This window comes from Ptychodera flava, chromosome 11 (genome assembly GCF_041260155.1).
Source record: "Ptychodera flava strain L36383 chromosome 11, AS_Pfla_20210202, whole genome shotgun sequence".
In the NCBI taxonomy this organism is placed as follows: domain Eukaryota; kingdom Metazoa; phylum Hemichordata; class Enteropneusta; family Ptychoderidae; genus Ptychodera; species Ptychodera flava.
This window is the reverse complement of record NC_091938.1, coordinates 472,192-492,480: the sequence shown is the minus strand read 5'-3', so window position 1 is coordinate 492,480 and position 20,289 is coordinate 472,192. Positions and strand designations below refer to the sequence as shown.

The 20,289-nt window shown below is 38.8% G+C and overlaps 1 protein-coding gene across 1 annotated transcript in view; it reads left to right on the top strand.

The window, feature by feature from the left end:
- Positions 1-316: 316 nt before the first annotated feature.
- Positions 317-20,289, top strand: part of LOC139143202 (transmembrane protein 196-like) — an 81,858-nt gene continuing 61,885 nt past the window's right edge. Inside the window, exon 1 of the mRNA XM_070713344.1 lies at positions 317-776. The gene's annotated coding sequence lies outside the window, so the exon portion shown is untranslated. The remainder of the gene's footprint in view (positions 777-20,289) is intronic.

Sequence of the window (20,289 nt, the reverse complement as noted above, 5' to 3'; positions counted from 1 at the left end):
TTTCCTTTGAAAATCAGAGAATATAATTGGACATGATCGGGAATGCTCGGGTCTACCATATACATAACTGCAATCTCCACTGTATCACATATCGCAGCTATACTCTGTGAAACGTAATTAATCTGCCCAGCTATTCACAAAAAAAGAAAATAGTTGCGGGACGTCTTTGAAACAGTAGCCAGCTCTTCAACAGCGGTACAAATAACTGTCTTACACGCTGAGTAAAGAATGTGCCAGAAATAGTTTTTAAATTAATACATGTTAGGGTATAGAAAAGGCCTTACACTTAAATATTACAATTTATACAGTGTTAAAAAAATTCCTAAAACTCAGTATGTGTCACTGCAGATACCGTCACTGCTGTTGGGCGAAGAGAAAATATCTCACATCGCCCCAGTTTGCAATTAACACTTAACACCGTGAAGCTGAGAAAGGATTTAATTAAATTGCGCGATTTCCTTTCTGTCCGGTTCCGTTTCTTATTTCTTTTTGTACCTTCTTTGATGGCCCCTCATTGCTAAATTTGTGGATTTATTACAGCGCCCATCACAAGATTACATAAAACCTATCTGTAAATTATGAAAGATACTTTCAAAAATCCATGCATACAAAATGAAGCTGGTGAAGAATATTGGTATTGAAAGTGACGATCGAAGTTACCGTTGGGGTTAAAGGTCAGCTTGTTCATCATCTGCTTCAAGGATGCTCTTATTGCCATAGACATATCGGAATATACATCACATAGCGGTAACGTTATTCTTTGAAAGAATTGTAAGGTAAGTGTATATTTTACAGATAATGATATATCTTCGTGGTGTATATACAAGCTGTGTCAGTACCAATTCTTGACTTTAAATGTAATGACTGACTTTCATTCGTCGAAAGCTTCATCATATTTGTTGACATAGTTCATCTGACTGGAGATTTCATCATTCAGCGGCACAGTGTTGCTGAAACACAAAAACAAGAAAATTGTGATTATGTCATAGAAAGATTTCATTTTTATGAATTGAGCAAAACGAGAATGTATGTTAGAAGAGTATAAATTAACAGCTATGAAGATCATATGATGACTTTGACGATGTCCTTGAATTCATCGAATGCCCTGGGCTACGGTCCTCCGTCTTTATTTGAGACTATGATCTACATGACGACATTATGGGTCGGAATGTTGCTACCACTTGCGTTGAGTGCACATCTGACGATGAACGGAGATATCATTCAGTCACTCTGTATTAATAAATTAATTAACTTTATTAGCAGCAACAATATATTACAGTGATTGATTATTGGTACGACAAAAATATAAAATTCTACTTTGTATGAAGAGCTTGTTAATAGTTTTGTCACGTCCATCATAATGTATTTACTTCTAAACCTGGCGTGACGACAGCGCCACGTTCCACTTAGCACCACTGCAGTGATATGCTGCGCTTGTCCGAATCGTTTGCCTATCTTTGTCGATTGCCTCTCCAAGGAAGCTTGGTTTCGTGCTATGAAAACGTGACGCTTTGGCATTCGACGTTTTCAAGTGATGTAACACAGTGAAACAGTAACAACAATCCCGCCCATATAGTGTGAGATATGCTTTGTCACCTACTGACCTTTTCCAGGTTGAAACGGATTTTAAAACTTTCCGTTTTATTAACCATAAATGAATTATATGACGATACTTGCAGATATGTCTCTCAGCTACTGAGTGAAATGTCGGTTCAGCAAGAAATTATAACACTTTATAATCGCTGTTCTAACATTAAACTTCGTTGGTATTATTGTACAACAATATCTACGATTATTCATGATGATTACACTACTTTTTATTGCTATTGTTTGAACCATGCTGCTTGTTTCCGATATTTGACAGTTTCTCTAAATTAATTATGCAGTCCAGTTACCTGTACTCTTTTACACAAAATAAGTGTCCGGGATAATATAACTGGTTACCAATAGTGTTTGACAAAAAGCTGTCCGCTGTTAGTAAACGCGTTTAAAAGAAGTGTCCGCAGCTTGTTAACAAATACAATTGACTTTAAATATTCATGAAGTGAGCACGTGGAGTTCACTGAAAAGTGAACTGACCACATAGAAAGACATAAAATTGTTGAAAGTTAGCCTCAGAGTACGCCTTGCCGATGTATCGAAGTACATCATGGCAATACGAAATGTGAGGAAAGTTGGAGAATAGGGTTACAATGAGAAGCACGCAGGAATGCACATATTAATAAATTAAACAAAATACTAAATATTAGAAGCGTAACTATAGAAAAAAGTTGCATATAACTATGAAATATTTAGTAATGTCGGGTTACTCCAGACACATTACAGTATCTTTGGCATTATGTCTATCCCTAATCTTGTACGTAGCGCGTACGTTGACTAGACCTACAAAAGAAGACTAATCGACAGATTTCAGCGGGTATACACCTCCGGCCATAACTTTGCACACTGCCAACGTTGACCCAACACGAGCACAGTTCATAAGCAATACATAAACGACACTCTGTAAAAACACTTTCGACAGAGACAGTCATGCTAGGTTGGCAGCATTGTTCTTGACCATGGCACTGTTATCTTCAGCAAAGTTAACAATTACAACTGACAAAAATGTTCCAAATCCCAGTCAATGTCCATCCAGTTACTTTCAGAAGAATGGTCTGCCATAATAATGGTGACACAGTCGCGGCGCAATGTTTACATTTTGCCTACACTTAAACATTCGGACTACGACTGCGTGTGATTTAGTTGCACCTGCAAATATTACAAGTACCCCATCACGCACAATGATGCACGTGTATCGTCCAATCAGCGATTGTTTATCAGTTTATTATTAATTAATGAATCACATGTCCAGCTTTGTTGCTTTTCGGTTTTGCTTGGGAATTTACATCGTTTGTGTTGAAAAGATTAACGTAACTTGTGTGATACATGTACGCCCAGTTATTACGGAGAAAGTCAGTTAGGGGCGGGTCTTCCAAAACTCGCATAATTCGCATAATTACAAATTCGTTACAGTACGAGTACTAGGACATTAAGGGACGGACCATTAGATCTTGGGAGGGGGGTGGTCAAAAACAGAAAAAAAAAATTTTCAGAGCAGAAAGTTAGGAAAAAAAAAATCTTCAAACTAATTTGCAAAATAAAAAAAAAATAAATAAGAAGACAAAGGCGTAAAAAAAAAATCTGCAAAAGTCTTTAAAATTTTGAATTTTTTTTAGATTTTACCGACAAAAAGCAAATTTCTGCCTCCAAGCACATTTTTAATTTTAATTTATACATTTAGAGTGACTGTATCCCTTATACTGGAAGTTGTGATTATCTTATCTTTTCAGGACTTTTGTATTCTGATCACTTGAAAATTATGAAATTATAGAGCCTGTTTTCTACTTGTTTCCTGCGTACAAACCAAGCAGGTACAGTAGGTAAAACATTGAAACTATGATATGGTTGTCAAGACAGAAAGTTGTATTTGCCTTTTAAGATCAAGGTAAACAGATGCAGGCCACATCAGTTTCATTTTTTTCACAGCATTTTATTGCAATGATGAATGCAAGAATGGGTGAACAAGTAGAAACACGTCAATAATGATAAAACAACATATCAAGTCATTATGTATTATTTTGCTTTTAAAAAGGCATTTTCAATTCTTTTTTCTCAAAAAACAGCCTCAAAAAACAACAGCAACACGTTTTAACATTCAACAATACACTACGTAGAATGCCATCTATCCAACAAATCCCAACACAAAAACACAAAAGGGTCGAACTTTGAAAGTTTCTCGATAGCAAATACTGAATAAATCTGCTTGAATAATCGTTTTTGTGTAGCAAATTTCAAAGAAATTGGACAAGCCCTTCCAGAGAATACAGATTTTTTTACCATGAATGGCATAAATTGCCCTAAAAAGACAAATATTGAAATTTCAACACATCTATACACATCCAATCAATTTGGGCATGCTGCTACAGAGAAATAGATGTTTTGATCAAAAAAGGGCAACAATTGCTCTAAAACACAAATATGCAAATTTAACTATATTATTTAGCTTATTTTAGCTTCTCAGCTTGTCAAAATCAATTGTAAATCATGAGATATGCATGATGTTTGGTGGGGTGAATGTAGGCATTTCACCACGCAGTAGAAAGGAAAGCCAGGAAACCAAAATAGTCAATTTTCAAAACTATAGGAAGCTACTGAGGAGCAAGAAGACCATGTTTCAGAGGAAGATGTGTAATCCGAAAAAAATGCTCCCAAAGTGCCACCAAATAACACCATTTTTATCTCTATTTTTCAAAAGCTCCAAAAGCAGGAGGGGGACACCCCCTCCTGACCACCCCCCGCAAAAATACTCCCCAAGTGCCACCAAATAACACCATTTTAATCTCTATTTTTCAAAAGCTCCAAAGGCAGGAGGGGGACACCCCCTCCTGACCCCCCCCCCGCAAAAATACTCCCCAAGTGCCACCAAATAACCCATTTTAATCTCTATTTTTCAAAAGCTCCAACTGCAGGAGGGGGACACCCCCTCCTGACCACCCCCCGCAAAAATACTCCCCAAGTGCCACCAAATAACACCATTTTAATCTCTATTCTTCAAAAGCTCCAAAGGCAGGAGGGGACACCCCTCCTGACCACCCCCCGCAAAAATACTCCCCAAGTGCCACCAAATAACACCATTTTAATCTCTATTCTTCAAAAGCTCCAAAGGCGGAGGGGGACACCCCCTCCTGACCACCCCCCGCAAAAATACTCCCCATGTGCCACCAAATAACACCATTTTAATCTCTATTCTTCAAAAGCTCCAAAGGCAGGAGGGGGACACCCCCTCCTGACCACCCCCCGCAAAAATACTCCCCAAGTGCCACCAAATAACACCATTTTAATCTCTATTCTTCAAAAGCTCCAAAGGCAGGAGGGGACACCCCCTCCTGACCACCCCCCACAAAAATACTCCCCATGTGCCACCAAATAACACCATTTTAATCTCTATTCTTCAAAAGCTCCAAAGGCAGGAGGGGGACACCCCCTCCTGACCACCCCCCGCAAAAATACTCCCCAAGTGCCACCAAATAACACCATTTTAATCTCTATTCTTCAAAAGCTCCAACACCAGCAGGGGGACACCCCTCTCCTGACCTCCCCCCCCCCCCCGTGACCGCTTGCGTGGCCGCTTGTGGTGCTTGGCACCACATCTTTGCCCTCTTTATCTTCAGACAGCGACGAACTAAAAAAAATTATAAATCTGAAAATTTACTCTGAAAAAAAAAATTTGCACAGCTAATCTCAATTGGAAAAAAAAAATTTCAGAAATTTACAATAGTAAAAAAAAATTTTCACAATTTCATTGTGACCACCCCCCCTCCCAAGTTCTAATGGGCCATCCCTAAGGGGAAATAGCGGAAACTTTTGGAGTCTCAGTCTTGAGCGCCGAGGATTTTTACCAGACTGAGACCCATCAAGCTTTAAGTGGCCGCTATTTCCCGTTAACGTCGTCGTACTCGTTCTATAATTATCATTTACTCACAACTATTCAACATAATGGTGACATTGTTATGTATAGTATTATTGCAGCGTCAACTCTTGTAAACCTTTGCATCCAAAGCAGAGTCAGTACAGGTAAACCTTTGTCTCCCCAGCAAAGTCAATTCTGGTAAACATTTAACACCCTAGCATAGTCAGTACAGGCAAATCTTTAACTCCCAGCAGCGCCAATTCTGGTAAAAATTTAACTCCCTATCGGAGTCAGTAATGGTAAACCTTTAACTCCCTAGCAGCAATAGTTCTGGTAACTCCTACACGCATCAGTACAGGCAAACCTCTAACTCCCTAGCAGCGTCACTTCTGGTAAACATTTAACACCCTAGCAGAGTCAGTACAGGTAAGCCCTTGACTCTTAGCAGAGTCAGTACTTGTAAACGTTTGACACCCAAGAAGCAATAGCTCTAGTTGACCTTAGACTCCCTAGCAGCATCAACACTGGTAAACTTTTAACTCCCTAGCAGAATCAGAACTTGTAAACTTTGGATTACCTTGCAGACTCAGCAGTTGTAAACCGTTGATTCAGTGGCGGCTAAGTCTATCTACTGCATCTCTCAGTCGTGGAAATAGTTGTATGCCTCTCACGATATCAGTCGGTCTTTATTTCATATCTAGAATTTCTCTATGAAATTCATTTCGCAGAATTCACAGGAAAATTACAACACATGATTTCCAGTTTAACGTATAGGACTCAAGACAAGATGTGAATTCTCCGTGGTTTTTAAAAGTTTTTAAGAGCTTTAGTATAAAAGTTTAAGAAAATGCACAATGTATGAATATCAAGGATGACAACCAAAATAAACATGATAATTTTTGCAATATCAGATATTGCAGCACCTGAAAACTAAATTTGACAAATTTTATACAATATTTATCACGTGACAAAAGTTACAATAAATATATTTGCACCCCGTCCTTCGATCGAATTTTACAATGATTTTTTTTAAAAAAAAGACCTTTCATGTCCAGTGCTTTAATATACTACATTTACACAAGCCCCGCGTTTTCTTCTGTCTTAATTGTAAAGACAGGTGATTCAATCACGGTCACCTCACACACCGTGGTTCGATACACTGCTAACGATCTTCAGAAAAAGGTTAAGTGCCTTTATTTCACGTCTATCTAATCGAGCATCTAAATCAACAGATAAACCTTGCATTAAGATATGGTATAGTTACCGATACAAGGCCGGGCATATACGTTTCATTAACTTAGATTCTTAATAAAGACGATGTGCATGGAATGCTGTCAGATCAAATGAACAAGGTCGCATGTAACATGTTGAAATCCAGCACCAAAGAAACTTATCTCCCTGGCTAACTTCGATCCATGCAAGTGATTGACAACCCCTTGATAAAAATAAAACGATCGCTTCTAGACGTCCGTGTATTGGCTATATCTGTTACAACTGTATTTGGAACCAACACGATTGGCATAAGGCAAACTGAGAACGAGGCTGATGGGCTGAATGATGCACGCATATTGGTTCGTTAATGATGAGACTTTCATTATCAATAAAATCAAGTATTTTTCGATATCCTAATTTTCACTTTCTGTCACATCAGATAATATTGCAAAAAAGGAAGAAATACACTATTGATGAATATCTGGTTGAAGACAATCGCACTCATCTTAGTCAGTTGACTATCGCCTTGACGACCATCTCCCAATTGAAGTCAAAGAAGAAATTGCAAGCTTGAATTTCCTAATCATGGGCAAAGTGTGTAAATATTATTTTAAACCCTTTAGGCCTATGGACAGAGAAATTCGACAAACTGACTGCGATGTCGACGTGACAGACTGACTACGATGTAGACGTGTAATAAACTAACATAACTGAGCCTTTCTCCGCATTGTACTATTTCAAACTAGTTTGCCTTTCTAAGGAAGTGTTTGATTGACCAATGAAAAACAAATTAAAAATGGCGATAACGAATATGATGTTGCACTGAAAATCCCGCACCCTATTGTAATGTCAACGCCGGTAGGGAGGGGAAATGACTGCAAGTTAATACCATCCCGGAGTCTCACTCTTAGCAAGAGCATAGCAGTGAATTAGTTCCAAGAAAAAAGACGCCAGGTCAAATGAATATCACATGGTCAAAGCATGGTAGCCCCAGTACAAGACTATCAGAATACACCATTGATACGCCTGACTATCAGACAAATCACTTCCATTTTTACTCAGTCTGTGTTATGGTTGCATTGCACATAACACAGCGTATTTAGCTAAAACAGGCAGTCGTAAGTTGTATGAGAAAGGAGTGAAAATTTATGCAAATTACTCGATTTCCCGGCTTCTTTTCTCTCGCTTAAAGAAAACTTAACTCCATTCTGGCAGGTCAAATTTTGTGAAATTTTCATATTATGTTGTTTAATTAGTATATAACAAATGCCATTGTGTTTGTCGATAAAAGTCTTAAATTTTAAATGAGACTTATTTCAGCTTTGCTTCTCATGGATGTAATTACTTTTTTGAAAGTAAGTCTTTCAAACTCTGCCATTTAAGAATGAGAATAGATAATGCAAAGGAAAATTGTTATTTTTTCTGATGCGATGGGCATCGCAAGGTATGACTGCCGATAATGTAGGCAAAATTAATGATGTAATCCCGTGGCTAGTGACAGACAGCGGTTGGGATAGTCATTGTAATCGGTTGGGACTGTAGAGCCAAGAAATTACACTCACAGCACACAGAATTGCAATGGCTGATTTTGTTTGTCAATTCTCTATAAATATCATGTTTGCTGACTGTCTCTTTGTGTCTACACATTATGATAAGGGGATATTTGGAGGGCAGTGAAGGATATTTAGAAAATTGTCGGTAGTTGAAGGCAAAAAATATAATTTGATCCTGTGATGGCTTCAGGAAAATGTTCCAACAGACAGAAGCAAAGGAACTATTGCCAATATGCTGAAAACAGTGAACTGATTTCAGCACATCTGATTATCATATATGTTTAGGATGTGCTGGATTTATTTGCAATTGACACAATAAGTATTTCAATAAAAGGGGACAATTTGACGGTTGGACATGCTCTGTAAATACTGAACATTTAAAAACATATGACAGGATTCAATAGTTAAAAAGCAAGGTGACACCGCACATGACAGATAGATTCTTTCTGCTCGTGGTCCTACTATGACGTCGTGAAGGGAAGGAACTCTGACAGACAGCACTCCCCAGATCAGTTAGCTCAGAATGTTTTCTTATCAGTTACCTCTTGTATATGAAATTTAAAGAAACAACAGAAGCATGGATTCTAAACTGTTGTTTATTGCTACTTGCACAAGTTGTTTACAGGCACATATTCAGCCATGACAATTATGTAAAATGTCATAAAGATTTGTTATAGAGAAAAAATGTACTGCTGCTGCATACGGAAGACTAATTTGATGCAGGACTGAAATGAGAAAAAAATGCTGCCACCTTGGCGGCAAAATGCTGCCATACCCATTTCTTCCAGTCCCCCCTCCCCAAAGTCAAATTGTTTTCACCGAAACACGTCGTCAATATACGAGCGTGCTGTAATGAAGCGATAAGCTACATTTACGTTGAACATCAGACCCAAACAAACGCCATACTTACATGCAATAGAAGCGTTTTTATTGTCAGTGCGAGCGAACACGCACGCACGCACGCACGCACACACACACGCACGCACGCACAATTCCGCCACTACGTGCGTCGATGCCTCAAAAGAGAGCAAGTATAAAAAAAAACCCAAAACATTCAGTAAACACACTGCATATTCGTTTTCTTCATGTAGGAAACGGTGAACTTAAAACTCTGTCTCAATAGCTATCACTTTCATATCGAATAGTGTGGCCTCTCGAATAGTGTGTGGGAGATGAACTTTAACCCTGGACGATATGAAACTCTCGAGACATTTCAAACGTCGATGTTTCCCACCATATGTTTCTATTCAGCGAAGATTCGTCCCGAACTAACACGTAACGCCATCTTTCACTTGTTGACATCGGCGAAGGAGTTTGAGACTGCGACATCGCGCTATAACGGTCAGTTACTTTTTACTAATATATTGCTTGAACAACGTTGCCATAGTAACTGCTATGATGGTTCCTCAAAATGCGATTAACCAAATGAAGACAAGCCTTCGTAAATGAAACCTAACCTACGGTCTAGATAGACCTGTTCTCTTACATACTGGACAATATAGACATTGTCTTACTGTACTAGGTGAGTTCTTGTTTATAACTACAGACATTGAAGTGTCTGTAACTTTTACAGGTGGTGTGATTTGTAAATTTGCCAAAATCCAGATAAAGTCCCCGGTACTATCCGCACGACTTAGCTAGGTCGGCATGTTACGATCTACCTGAAGTTTCGAGGTAGGGCCGGTCCCTGCCAAAAGAAACACCACTTGACTGTGAACATGGCCGTATTTACTCACAACTACATACCCTACCTGGTCAAGGAAATTGAGTAAGCGATTTTTGCCTTCCGCACGGACAAGTGGTCCTGTAATTAAATCTACTTTGCAGTCATTTTCAATAAAGCAATACAAGTCGACGTCTTGCGACGATGTAGAGGCACAATGTGACCCAAATAGTAACTGGAAAAAGTATCTACCTAAAGTCATCGGGAAATGATAATGCTGATTTATTATTATTATCGTTGTTGTTGGTGGTGGTTGTGGTATTTTGGTTTGAGGATATGTACAACAGGTTATCAATTGTATGGTTGAAACCCTACAGTAGCATTCATAATGTAAAGTACGCCTATTGGACAGATATTTGGATTCTCGATGTTTTTTAAATACTATGCCGGTGTGATGTTTGATTTGACTCATGTTGAAGCCTTTGGAGCAAATAATGTACTCACCACTTTATTTTTGTGAAAATTGTCAATTAAATTTTCCGTTCGGTCAACGTAAGGATAGTGGCCATTTTGAATTTCGATCTCCGAGTCGGTAAATTTCCTGTAATTTGTTTCTCTAGCATGAAAATTTGCAATACGAAGCCTAATCTTTATTCATAGTTTTTGAGAGAAGTTCTGTTGTGGAAAGTTTGGGTAAAAATTTATCGTTTTCACGTTCGAGGCGCGTAATATGGCGATTTGTAGTGCACCGACAACCGAAACAAAGATCACACAATGAATGGTAAGTCACGTGATATTACTACCCATCCTAAGTTGGACGAAACTTGGTCATCAAAATATATAGATACACCGTGTTATTTTCATTCATTTATCGTTACAGTAAAGTTAACATGAATTTCAAACTTTTTATTTGAAAAAAAAACACTGAAAAGACGCACCTGCTGCCAAGTTTAATGTTCGGAGTAAACGACCGAATATCGCTAAAATTGGCACGATCACTTTGACTTCCGTGCAGAGACAATATTGTAATATACTATTTATCAGTCGGCGTCTTGTTGCTGCAGTCTGTCATTCGTCTTGTTGGTCAGTCTGTCATCCGTCTTGTTGGTGGAGTCTGTAATTCGTCTTGTTGCTGCAGTCTGTCATTCGTTGGTTGGTGCAGTCTGTAATTCGTCTTGTTGCTGCAGTCTGTCATTCGTCTTGTTGGTCAGTCTGTCATCCGTCTTGTTGGTGGAGTCTGTCGTTCGTTTTTGTCGGTTCAGTCTGTAATTCGTCTTGTTGCTGCAGTCTGTCATTCGTTGGTTGGTGCAGTCTGTAATTCGTCTTGTTGCTGCAGTCTGTCATTCGTCTTGTTGCTGCAGTCTGTCATTCATCTGGTTGGTGCAGTCTGTCATTATTCTTGTTTGGGGATTCTGTCATTCGTCTTGTTGGTGCAGTCTGTCATTCGTCTTGTTGGTGCAGTCTGTCATTCGTCTTGTTGGTGCAGTCTGTCATTCGTCTTGTTGGTGCAGTCTGTCATTCGTCTTGTTGGTTGGTCATTCGTTCCAATTGTAACTTGCATGCCATCCTCATAATGAAATTTTCGAGACTGACACCTACCACATGTATGCCCTTGTTACATTAGCGATCTTTCACTAAACGAACGTGGAAGACGGACGAGAACGTCGTGTTTCCACGCATGCCATTGGTCCGCTTTCGTCACATTTGCATGTCTCGTCGCAAATTCTGCAACCCGGTTGGACAGTAGCCTAATTAATTAGTAGCCGACGAGAACTCGTCCGTTCCTTTCGTCGTCTCTCGTCTCATTATAATATTCAGACGCTGCTCTGTGTTGCCGCCACGGTAGCGCTTGATTCATGCCTTCCAATCAGAGAATAGCTTCGCGTATGACAGATGGATGGCAGGACTGTGAGTGAGTGTCGATATAAATGCACACCTGTCCATCGTGTTCCTGTAATTCTAGGGATTTGTCATTATGAAAGCATGTGGGTGTTACAAGTATTGTAGGCTGCGCAACCAGTTTAACTCGAGTCGTCCCTTGATACATTCACGGCGCCTTTAGTCTTGGAAAATTACGTTACATATCTATCACTTGTTTTAAATCAAATTTAAAAAAGAAATAGATGTATTTCTTCATTGCATTGTTCTGGATGCAAACTGGCGAAACTGAGGAGTTTTACAGTCACTGAGTATATATTCAGCGGGTCTGTCTCTGCAAGACCTGAGTGTCTGAAGTGAAGCAAGTCTGTATCCACATTCAGCAGCTCAGTGTCACAGTCAGTAGGTTTGTGTGCAGTCGGTGGGTCTGTGCCTACTGTCAGTCAGTGGGTTTGTGTCAGTGGTCAGTTGTTCTATATCTATTGTCAATGGGCCTGAGTCCCATTTCTCAAATATCTGTCCGCAACTGCAGTTGACCTCAGTATGGCCAATGGGCCAACGTAGACAGTCAGTTGGTATATATATATATATATATATATATATATATATATATATATATATATATATATATATATATATATATATATATATATATATATATATATATATATATATATATATATATATATGTATATATATATAAAATAATGTGCAGCTTTTCTGATATACAGAGATTACATCGCCTGTTCATGTTAGAGTATATATATATATATATATATATATATATATATATATATATATATATATTATATATATATATATATACATATAGTGTGTGTATATGTGTATATACAGCCACTGTCCACTGTCAGTGGGTCTGTCTCTGCAGAGTGTGGGTCAGAGTCTGCAGTCATCGGGTCTGTGTGTACTGTCAACTTTTCTGTTATTACAGTCAGTGGGTCTGTCTCTAGAGAAAATGGCTCATCATAGATAATACACTGGACACAGGGGATCTTCTAGTATTTAAGTGTTCCACTCGGATACAGACTATATCCGACGGAAACGATTAGGTGCAGAATGAAAAGGCTGCCATGATGTTTTCAAATACTATGACTTTTCCGTATCGCAGCAAGGAATCGACATTATTGAAATACCCGACGATTCAAAGCTTTCTTCAATTACCATAGCTCAATGTTTATATAACCCTACACTACTGTTTCAGTGTGACTTTGAATTGGATTTCTCAGCAAGACACAAACTTAATACTTACGAACTGTAATGCGCGTAAGTTGTTACTCCACCAATAGGAACCAATGACGTCACAGCGACAGCCAGTTCCAATGCTGAATCGATTATTTCATCTGACGTCAAATCTATACGATACTTGTCTGGTAGCCAATCCTTGCATCGAATACCGGTGTAACCCGGAGCGCATCTAGATGTGAAAGTGATTAACATGTGTTCGTTTATGGGCTGTAAGGCAAGTCGGCATTGATGGCAGCCGTAAATTTTCTGATTGCAGCAATGCACTGCCTCCATGCTGTTTCTTCGCCATATCAAATGTTAGTCACACACGACATTCTTCATCTAATAGTGTGTTCCATTGTCGTTATTGTAAACAACTACAATTTCTGTAACAATTTGGTGTTAATCAAAACATCCGAATGAACAAATCTTTAAAAAATACTCAGATGCGATCGTCAAACTTTGGAACAAAACTTTCATCATGAAATAGTTAATACTGCACATGCCAGGCCGACTGTCAAAGAGTACATGGAATTGTACAACGTAGTAGAATATACTCTGCGTGATATGAAAAGTTCAAGGTATAACATAGATTGGGTTTCAGAACAGAAGAACACTTAGGGACACAAACGAATAGTCACTATGGCCATTTCAAGTGACGAAAACAGTAACTATAACAGTCTACCTTTGTATTTGATTTGCTGACATACTATTTTGTATTTTTTTTTAATTCTTTTTTTCGTTGCCGACTTCGGGGATTTTTGTATTGTGTGTTATGTAAATAATTTAACAGATTTTGTGAAATTTAATGTGTCTCGACCTTCATGAAAAGAGGTTTCGAAAACCAATGACGTTGTCGAGATTAATACATAAATCAATGATAATGATCGGGAGTTTATGTCAAAATGTGTGTTGATGGCAAAATCAGGGAGGATGGCAAAATCAGGGTGGATGTCAAAATCTGGGAGGATAGCAAAATCAGGGTGGATGGTAAATCAGGGTGGCACATCTTGAATTGTAAGACTTCAAATCAAAGTTACACCACAACTCAGTAAAAGGGAAACGGTCTTCGGAACTGCGCCTGTGCGAGTTTGTTGTTCACAAACAATGTATTTCGTGCACGATATCTAGATGCACCTCATCATCATAGCTGCAACATTTAAATTATATGATATAGATTATGACAGACATGCTTTTTACTTTCATCAATCACCATCGTACCTTGGATACAGTGTTTACATTGGTCCGTATGGGTCCGAATACGACCTTTGAGAGCAGTTCCGACGCCTGTATCCCTTTAGGGACAACTATGCGTGACATTACAAAACAAAATGACAATCCAAACACAGCCTTATCTCAAAACGCTATTGCTTTTAGAGTTTGCAAAGAACAATCATAAAATATGACTAAAATTTTCATCATACGCAAAAAAATTATGATAGTAAAGGGAACACTATTGCTGAAGTTCAGTTACGTTTTCCCACACAACATCGTGTGAAGTGTCTGATCAGAGTAACGAGAATACTATGAAATCATTTCACTTACTCGCACGCCATTACTCCAACAAAAGGCACAAATAGGCATGTACCTCCATTGACACAGTATTCTGCTGCAGCTTTCGGAGGACAAATATCGTGATGACCTTGACCGAGGTCAGGCAAGTCATTGTCGTCGAAAAGTGTTCTCGTTGTAGGTGATGGCAGATTGGTTGGGGGAACAACTTCTACCTTGTCGAAATTTGAAATTTGCTCATGTCTTTGGATTACATTCATCAATTTTGTCAGTTGTGAGCGTTTTCTATCTGTTGTTTTTCTACTGATTGATGTTGTTTGATCCGTTCGTACTAACTGAGCTGTTGAAACCGTGGAATTGGTTGTCCGTTGCCGAATTACGGTAGGTTCTGTAACCATGGACAATTGCGTCAACCGTAGTTCAGCAATGTCATTGGTGGGCAGTTTTTGTATTGTTTCTGGTTGCTCAGCAGTACTTTGACCATATTCTTGAGAATCAAAAGTTCTGTTTGTTGTTCCGTTCGCCATAAGCCATGAATTTCTTTGAGGAGGTATCGGTATTGATTGCCAGTCCTTTGTTGCCGTGGCGTTCTCGTGTGTTTGCCACAAGTTCATATTCTTAGCAAATGTTACTGTAGACGTTGGAATGTCATTGGCTTGAATGACTGATTTAGTTTTATCTACTGCAGATAACGGCGTTTTATCAGTTACAGAACTATTAGTTACGTTGTCAATCGGTAATTTAGACATTGCAGACCTTTCAATACCAATACCAAGTGACATAACGGGTGTGGTCATAGTTACCGTTGTCATATCAACCAACATTGGGTTTTCTCCGTAAGTATTTGTGACGTCGTATTTCGGTATGGTACTTTTCACAGATAAATCTGGCTTCCTCGAGGTTGATGTTACCATAGGAACCACTTGTACTGTCTTACGACTGCCAATAAGAAAAGCATTGTCCACCATAACGTTAATTTGTGTAGACGCCGTCGTCATGGTGATTGTTGGGGTAGGGACAGTCGCCATATTTTGGGTACGACCTGTACCATTTCTGACCAAGGCATATGACTCAAATTCAATCGTTTTAGTAGTATCAAGTGTAGTTAGTGTGCTCATTTCTCCAACGTTATCCAATGTCTGTGTTTCCATGAACCACTTTTCAACTTTAGTTTCTTTCGTTTCTGTCGAGTCGATTGTAAGAAGGGGTATCGTTTTTGTTGTTGATTGTGAACTTGTTCTTAACCATTGAGACACATTCCTGGTGAGTTGATTGCTATTATCACCAGGCGACGTTGGTATAACTTCTGTTTGAATTAGCTTGTTTGCTGTATTGGGTGGATAACCACTTTGAACTGTCTGTAACGAATTACTGAGTTGTGTCGTTGTTGGTCTAATTGCATCGCTATGTATCAGAGAGTCCATCTCTGCTTTGTTATACGCGCCTGTCACGGCAATATTGGTACGACCAACACTGTTGTCACTGGATACAGGAAATACGAGCCATGGCCATGCTCGTATTAAGATTTTTGTCGGTTCAATAGAGCTTACAGGCATTTTAGAAATTCTGAGCTCTTCCAAAACCTTAGCATTCGATAAAGTATTTGTAATTTGTGGAGAGTGAAGAGTTTCTGAATTTGTGTAAACTTGTTGGTTCGATGAAGAAAGTTTGGTGACGTCACGATTTAAATCATGGGTGCGATAGGTGAAATCAGCAGTTCTTCTTTCGAATGTGTCTCTTGATTTCACAGGGTAGTTTAAATTACTTTTAAACTTGGTCACTGCAGTGGGTAATATTTTAGTCATCTTTCTATGAAATTCTTCGTCGTCGCCGTTGGATGATCGATCTGCAGCCATACCCATTACGGAAATGCTTTGTGACGGTGACAGAGATATTTTAGTAATTGTAGGTGTAATCAATTGTATCCGAGAAGATAATACTTCTTTTCTGATGATTTCGTCGGAAACTATGATATTATGGTCACTGACTTTAGAGCTGCCCTCAACTGACTCCATTGATGTACTTACAAATGCGACAGTGTTTGGATCCAAGTTCTTTACGCTGACATCGTTCTGGCGGACTTTGGTTGATATCGGGACGTGTTTACTTGGCTCAAAATCGTTAGCTAAAAGTGACTCTTTCAATGTTAGAGAAGTCTTGTCCGGTAGAACAGTAACGTCACCTTCTAGGATGATGTCAATCTCAGAGCAAGAAAATTGTGAACTTGGTGGGTTTGTTCTTGAATTCACCACAATCGAATTCGTTGGTTTAAATATTTGTGGCGTTTGATATTCCATGTTTGCTTCTTGAAATTCTGCAACCAAGGTCTGTAGGTTTTCCAATCCTTGTTTCGTGTTCGGTGCCTGCGTTACTTCAACGTTCGAATTCAATGTGTGTGATGGTGTGTGTGATGGTGACTGGTTTACATCACTCTTAAAGTTGGCTGAATTTAGAACGACTTGCGGCACAGATTTTGTGGGCATGATTTCTTCGGGCACAATGTGTGAACTGAGTAAATGTGACAGTATCTTTGTTTGACTTTTAACATCTGAACTTCTGACATGACTAGATAGAATGTCCTTACTCTTCACGTGCTTGTCATGCTGCGATATCCTTGATGCTAGTGAAGGTCCCGGTATCGATGACGTATCAGGAATTTCAACAGCATATCGTGACAAACTTTGTACAGACCTCGCTGTGGTAGACGGTTTGATATCTTTTACGCTTACATTCTCTGATGATGTTGTTAAGGATGAAGGGCGCTTTGTCATAACACGTGTTCGGTGTTTATAGTCGATGTCATCACTTTCTGTCTTCGAAATTTGATCTACATAGAAGTTTAAATCGACACTACTGCCCGGCACTGTTTGTGTGAGTGCCGAGCTGACTACAGCTCTGGTCAATGCTCCAGGTTGCCATGATGGTTGTACAATTTCTGTGTTCACAGTCTTCAAAATGTTGGCTCTATTAGTGACCATTTCTTGCTTTTGATGGTTGCTGGCGCTGGACAATTCATATTGAAAGTCATTATTGCTGAGAGTGGGCTGGGTTAATGGCCGTGCTTCAGATTTTACTGGATTTTCATAATGACTCTGATGATGGCTCTGGAAAATGTTATCCAAAGATGGCGCCGTATAAGTCACGTGTTTCTCTATTGGGCTGTTTCTCATCACAGTGTCACCATGATCATGGCCTAATGCAACGGGCGTATTCAAAAGTTTTGTCGAAAGATAAACATTTGTATCAGAAGAAGTTTGTCGAGTTGTCAAGGCAACAGATAGGCTATTTGCATCAAAAGTTGAATATATGAAATCTTTAACTCTAGGTAATTCAGGACCAGTTTCTTCCACCAAATTTTTCCATTTTTCATTTTCTTGTTTCACACTTTGCTCTTCTTCCTTATAATCTTTTCCATTTGTTCTGAATTTTTCGGATTGTTTCTTGCCTGTAGAGTCGTTGTTTTTGTATTGGTTGCTTTTATCATGGTAGGTATATCCTCCATCTACATGTTTTTGAAATTTCTGAAACCACTCATTTTCTTCAAGATTAAGCTGTTTACCAAATTCAAGATCCAACTCATCAAATTTTTGTCGAGATGTTTCTTTTTCGAACGGAAATAAGTTATCGGCTTCTTCCTTCCAATCATCATACATTTCCCACAAGTCACCGCGTTGATCGTCAAAGAAATCATCAGTTTCCTTGCTATTTCTTACGTCATAGTAATTATACAACCAATAATCCCGTGTTTGGAGAGCTCGCGTTGAAGAACTCAGCAGTGATGTGTAAACAAGCAAAACTATTAACGCTAGCCTCATTTTCTCTATCGTGCAAAAATAAACACTTTAGGCAACTTTGACCCTTCGAGGGTGGAAGATGCTCCTTTAAGGATATACAGACACAGAAACCATACCGTCTGGTACGATGACAGAGTTACATCAAAAAGGTCAAAGCTTTCCATTAGACCCTGTGTTCTTTACCAGGGACGTCTCCAACAGTATACCATATCTAGTAGCTACCCTGGATGACTTTGAAAATGTCTTCAGAACTTCTATAACTTACAACTGTCGTACAACAGTGGCCATGGATTTCACTGGTCGCCTGGTTGGGTAACTGAAATCGTCAAATACGGGACATCTGCATCATGACATCACCGATTTGCTTCAAATTTCGAGCCGTTTCAGAACTTGATTGCTTTCATCGCTGTATGTGGCAAAGTTTACAATGTTTCACACCTCTGCAAAGAAGAACACCATCAAACAGCTGTAGGCATTGTGACGACTCTTGTGTTGTGGACGGCCAGTATCCCGGATGGAGCGAGGAACAGCGAAATATCTCACGTATATATGTCCGTTTGGTCAAAGATTCGGATAGCAGCCACTGCCGGTCTAGAATTGGTCATGTGACTTGGATCATCTCTTGTTTACCAATGTTAAGTTGTTTACAAGGCCTTTGTACTGCGATGTGTCGTATGATACTTACTCTGTAAACACGCTGTCAAGAATCTGACAATAACCTTTCTGTCTTCTGACACTGTCAACTATCACCCTCTCTCTTCTCTCAGTGTACTGAACATCAACAAGCCTGCAACATCGCTCCTTATATATTCTTTTCTTTTCCCATCTCATGATTTACAGGGAGTGTTAGTAGGCAGACTTCAAAGGTTTTGTTTATGCACACATATAAGAAACACACATGGTCGATCATTGTGATATTCACTCTGTAGTTGACGATAAATTCTAGCTGATGCAGGCATTGTAAGTCCTAAAGAATACATATGTATTCATAGATACTCATACCATAATCAAATAAATAAATAAAGTCAAAGTACCTAATACAAAATGAGCCAAACACCCAATTCAAGTCCGGAGTAGATAATTTTTCGCTCAATGTTGGTCCGCTGCCGATAGTACAGTAAAGGTGTAGGCGCTGTTACATTTCACAGTTGTCCAAATTTTCATTCCTAAAATGTAAAAAAAAATGATGACACAAAAACGGAAGGTTTGTTTAAAGAAAGTCCAGCAACATGCCTACAACGGTAGCTTCTGTCTGCAAAATGACGTAGATGCATCACAATAAAAAGCTATAGGTTGGGAAATGTAAACCATTATTAGTATAGAGTACTCATTCAATAAATAAGTATCCATCCCTATGATTTCAGATCACGCTATAACTTTAACATGCATTCAACTTTCTGAATACTATGTTAAACCTCTTTAACCAAATGGAACTTGGCCTGTGATATTTGTTTAGAATACATACATAGAGTAAATAACAAAATAGCTGAAAACCTGAAGATGTAAATTTCTTTGAAACAAAACATTAAATACAAAATTCAACATGAAATAAAGTTGTATTTGAATGTATTTGAATGTACAGGGAGAGTGTTAGTTCGGGCAGAGTGTTCCTACTGTTCTACCCTTCATTTCACATTTTATTTTTATTTATTGCTTTATTTGTGATAAAAAAACAGCTTTACGTTTCAGCTATGAAATTATTTATGTATTTGTAAACAAACAAAAAAGCCAAACAAACAACAAGAAAACATCGGAGACTGAGTTCCCTTTGCCACAGCGGACAGCGTGGAGGGTGTACTTGTATGGACTATGAGAGACTTTTTTCAGTCTCTTCAATTCCTCGTGTAATTTTACAACAGTTATACTACATGTGAATCAATATACAGGTCCTACGTCAAACAACAGTTGATTCCAGGGTTGATTTCGAGGAGCTAGAGGGCACTAGGAGTGATCGGTGGGATCTGGAAGTGTGTCGGTATCCCG